The following is a 5175-nucleotide window of genomic DNA, read 5'->3' as shown; positions in this document are numbered from 1 at the left end:
GATCCCACACACAGTGGGAATCAATAAAATGCGAAGCACGAATGAGGAAGGTTGATATGTCACTTTAATATTAGGACAACGTTACGATGCGGACGGACGTAGTACACAGTAAAGACAAGTAGAAACGCTATGCGCCCTCACATATCTTGGTGAGACGCAGGGTACCACAGTGCCCGAACCACTCTAGGAATTATTGGAAGATTTCCAGAAGGATCCAAAAAAATATTTTTATTGACAGTGAGAATAACGCGTTATAAGAGGCAGCCGACGAATGCCTGACGTGCATGCAGCGTATATTTCCTTTCCTAAGTCATTTTTTGGGACAATTTTTTTAAACGGCGTGTATATTACTGGGAACACAGTCACAGATTAGACTACTACGAGTTTTCTCGTGATTTTGACTTCGTGTTGATGCCCGCACTTGTGGCACCTTAACACGATCGAACTTTCCGTGCATTGGTAATGCAAAATGATTTTGGGGCGTTTGAGCCATTCTCATAAATTTGGTGTTGTTTTCAGTGTGTACATGGAAATCATACCACCGCTGACGCGGACATATTTTTAAATGCGAATGCATTCCTTAGTCCAGCTATGACAGGCATCCGGCGTTGTCCGCGCGCCGACAAGTGTTACTCTTCGCTCGCACTCCTTTTCTCATAGCAACAGCTGCGGGCGCACGCGCTTACTTTCGCCTCTAGCAACCGGAGCATATGGTGCAAAAGAGTGTAGGATAGGCTAGGTGCAGTGCTTCGCCCTTCCTTGCCTCGCCGTTCGCTCTCTCTCCTCCTTAGGGCCGTTTCACGCGCTTCCCGCACAGCCGCAACGCACGTGCCAGGACCCCAACCGCACGCAAGCGGGGACAAATAAGCCGATTGGCGACTCTCTTTCACCCTCCACAGCGTCGCCAATTGGCTTATTTGTCCCCCGCTTGCGTGCGGTATTGGTCCCGGCACGTGCGTTGGTGGTAGTGGTTAGAAGATGAGAAAAGGCACCTAACTTCTGCAACCCGGTCGGGAGCACGGCGCAGTGCCTTGGGTTGGGGCTGTGCGGGAAGCGCGTGGAACAACCCTTACGCCCCACTTCCCCGTACGTTCGCGCCTCACTCTCGACCGTTCGCTGGCTGGGCGCCTCTCAAGAACATCCTGAAATGTGTGCTTGAAACACCTATGTGAAACGCCAACGCCGAGCCGAAAAAGTTATTTTAGGGGCGAAGCTCCTTATAGCGGCACTCGTTCGTCCCTTGTAGCAGTTGTAGTGTGTAACAAGTATAACATTTTGACCTCCAAAGTAGTGCCGGTGAGAGGTTTCTTCTGTGCGTTGTTGAACAATAAAAAATAGTGCTCAATTTACATGCTAATGGGGAATGAGAGACAGGAGCATTCGGCTTTTAGTTAACGCGCACGCTGCAATCCCCATTAGCAGCCATTGGCATGTACATTGAGCACTATCTGACAAGAAAGGGTTGTTACGTTATACTCGCTGGGTGTAACCTCCTTAGTTTTAGAAAGGTTTAGCGAGCGTTGAGCCGCAGGGCCATGAATACAATGAACTAGTATATACCATGAACTTGAGGTGGTTAGAGGTGGGAAGTAGATACGAAGGGCAAGCCGTAAGAAAGTAAAAGCCGAATTCTCCGTTCTCTCATTTCCCATTAGAAGCCATTGGCATGTACATTGAGCACTATCTGACAGGAAAAGGTTGCTACGTTATACTCGCTGGGCGTAACCTCCTTGGTTTTAGAAAGGCTTAGCGAGCGTTGGGCCGCAGTGCCATAAATACAGTGAACTAGTATATACCATGAACTCGAGGTGGTTAAAGGTGGGAAGTATACCCGAAGCGCAAGCCGTAAGAAAGTGTGCGTGTGCCACCTCTCATTTAGTCCTTGGAATGTCCGCTGGATGGCGGTGCTTCTATATGGGGAAAAGATGCGAGATGGTGGTACTTGGAGAGTTGAATAGATGGACGAACGGACACACAGACAGATGCATGGATGGACGCATGAACGAACGCAGGGACGGACGCACGAACAGGCGCACGCGCGGGCGGGCGGATGGACGCATGGACGGTCGCAAACACGGACGCATGGACGGACGGAAGCAAGAACGAATGGACGGACGAATGCTTCGCCCCACTCTCCATCATTCACTCCGTGGATATGCTGCCAATGTTTTTTTTTTGTTCTCTTCATAGTATTTTTTTAACCGTGCACGCTAGCTACTAGAGCTGGAAACGCACACCGCTTTTCTCGCAATAGAAAAACGCCACGAGCAGCGAAAGGCGCAACGGGCTGCACGGTGTGAGAGAAAAAAAAAGAAAGCATTATTCTTTTAATACTGGGTTCTCCCGTGCGAAACGCCGTTATGGACACTGCGCAATGCATTCGAATTTCCTCACAATTCCCTTCAGGGAGGTGGGGGCATATTTTTGCTTTGTTTTTTTTTTATGTGTGAAGGTGTGACTATAAAATTGTCGCGTCTATAATGAACTACAATTCACTACGAGTTGTGTTTTCTTGCGGAGCAAGAACTACAAATAGAAAATTCGGTGTTCAAGCTGTTATGAGATCACAACTGCGCGTGACCCGAGTTGTGCTCTCATAACAGCTTTCGCTGTTAAACACTTTTGTGTTACAAGACGGGCACATTTATACTGCGCCTCTCAATACGGTGTGTCGAACTTCCAGAATCAGAGCTGAAGTAATTTCAAACGTACACAAAAGCATATACTCCGCGCTTAATGGTGGGTGCACCATACATAGCACCGCTTTTTGTTTCTACAATCGTGAGAATGATACCCAGGAATGATACATTTATACTACGACGGTTCGCACAGGTTTCCAGAGTGAAAATTCAAGGATGTTCAAGAACTTTCCAGGACCTATTATAGGTTTTTAAAGAACTAAAAGCAGCACGTAATGTTGATTTTTTTTCACTGTAAATTTTCAAAACTGACAAGTGTTTATTACATTTATATAGGAAGTGTATATTGCAATTATAACTAACATTCGTCTAGTCTGCACTTATGCTCAATTTAGCTTCACTAGCTTCACCGCTTGCACAATAGGAAAGAAGTCTGCACCGAAAAGCATCATGAGTCCCTCACCTCGATTGTTCGTGGTTTGACGCAGTAAAGCTTTATTCCTCATTCAGTTTTGGAAAACGAAACAATATCAATTCAAAATTACTGTAGCGGAAAAGGGGAGTTTGTCAGGTTGATGCCAATCCGTATGCCTGCCAAGTTCAAATAGGGATTTTGAATCTGGGAGATTTCCACAACGGGTAGTGCACGTGGGGGTGTTGCGCAGATTTATTTTCCCTCCTTTCTTTTTTGCACCATGAAAAAAACTTCGCAAAAAAAACAGGGGAGGGGGGGGGCAGTAAACATTGGCGTTGCGCAGTATCATACCGGCTTGTGTGACTGAACACCCGATGGTAGGGTTTCCCTTTCCCTACTAAAGTAAAAGGCGCGAGTCTAAAAGGGGGCGAACATACTTGTATCTCTCAAAATTTCGCGTTTTCAAAACAACTGGCGAAATTCATTTTTGTCAAAAGAACTCGCGTATGTCTTCCTGGGGCACATGTTAATGGACGGTACGGTGCATCCAGCTGCCGGGAAAGCGCGGGACGAGGCTTAACTTAAGCCCAACTGAAAACTTTATGCCAAAGTACCAAAATCGACGGGAACTTTACTAGATTGTTTGGACAGGAACGCCAAAATGCTTTTGGCATTTTTTTTTTTTACATCTCTGTCGCCTCTACCGCTGCGTTAGCCGCGTGCCCTGGGCTAGTATTTGCGTCGTCGCAGCCACGGTTTCGCACACGGCGATTGCGAAAAACGGCAGTTCTCTTTTGAATGCACGTGCTTTTAGAACCATGTCGTTTTTTTTTTTTTTGCTACGATTGCATCTGCAGCGATATTGACCACAGAATTTGTGGAAAGCAACGTCGCTTTAAGTGGCTGAGCGTTGAAAGCGCTTGCACTTTCGGGGATCTGTCCGTTACGTCATCGCCACATCGTGTCAAGAGCGACCGCGGTTTCATGCACAGCAGTTGTGGCAAACGACAACCGCAGTTCTGACAGAGCGTGCGCTGGCCGCGCGCGTGTTTCCAAAGCTTCGAGCACACTGCTCTCGAACTTCGTTCCATGGTTTCGGCTCTAAAGTTCATAAGACGCACCGCAAAGAGGTAAAGAGCTCGGAACATCCGAATTTTGGCCCAATGAATGTTTCGATGAACCCCTCCTAAATTAATTTACAATAATGTGTGGTGGGTTAGCAAAAAAACCTGGATTGGGCTGCACTTTTGTCGATGCGGCCAGAACACGCTCAGAAATTTCAATTTCAAGGAGATTTTCTCGACAACCGTACAAACGTGAAAAGTGGTCAAAATTCGGGTGACTTGGCAAGTATGTTGATTTACCACATAAAGGAGGCCGCAATGTCGATTGAGAGTGCTCAGGAAATTCAAGAATTTTCAAAGATGCGAAAAAATTCCAAGACTTTCAAGGGGCGTCAAAACGCATTTCTCAAATTGAAGGGTTTTCAAAGTTTTCAAGGACATAGCTGTACGCACCCGGTCATTACTGTTTTCTAATAAACAGTGTTTCGCTTCTCTGACTTGCCTGAATAAAAATAACCTGTTGTGTCTTAAAAACACACACACACACACACACGAACATATACACCCGCAAAGTGTAGAAGTGGATAGTGATGTCTGCAGCTCTCAGTGATCGAAAGCAGCTGTGCGCCACTCAGCCGCACACCAGAGGCCGCGCCGCCAGAGAGAGTCATTACGCTCTGCAACACTTTTAGGTGCGAAACATTCGATCACTTGTGATATGTGACTACAAACTTTTAACTATCAACAAGCGTGAATGATTTTGCATTCGTGAAAACAAGTCTAGCACAAAGTGCTTTTACTCGAGAGCAAAAGGCTGCGAAGCCGTGCGCTGGTGTGCGCGCACTGAGGAGTTGGCCAAGTAATGGCTATGGTTGCTAGCTAGGCAAAATGGCAGACCTATGCGCTGTACTGCACCCGTAGGGTGCATACAGTGACTCTACCTAAATATGGCGGGATTAACTTAGCTTGCTGTGTTCTGGTTTATACTAATTTGTTGTTTCCCTCAAGCATCTCTTTCAGCAATACTGAAAACTACTTTCGAAGAAACTTCACAGAG

The sequence above is a fragment of the Rhipicephalus microplus genome, chromosome 2 (assembly GCF_043290135.1).
Source record: "Rhipicephalus microplus isolate Deutch F79 chromosome 2, USDA_Rmic, whole genome shotgun sequence".
In the NCBI taxonomy this organism is placed as follows: domain Eukaryota; kingdom Metazoa; phylum Arthropoda; class Arachnida; order Ixodida; family Ixodidae; genus Rhipicephalus; species Rhipicephalus microplus.
The sequence above is the reverse complement of the archived record's forward strand: the minus strand, read 5'-3'. Positions refer to the sequence as shown.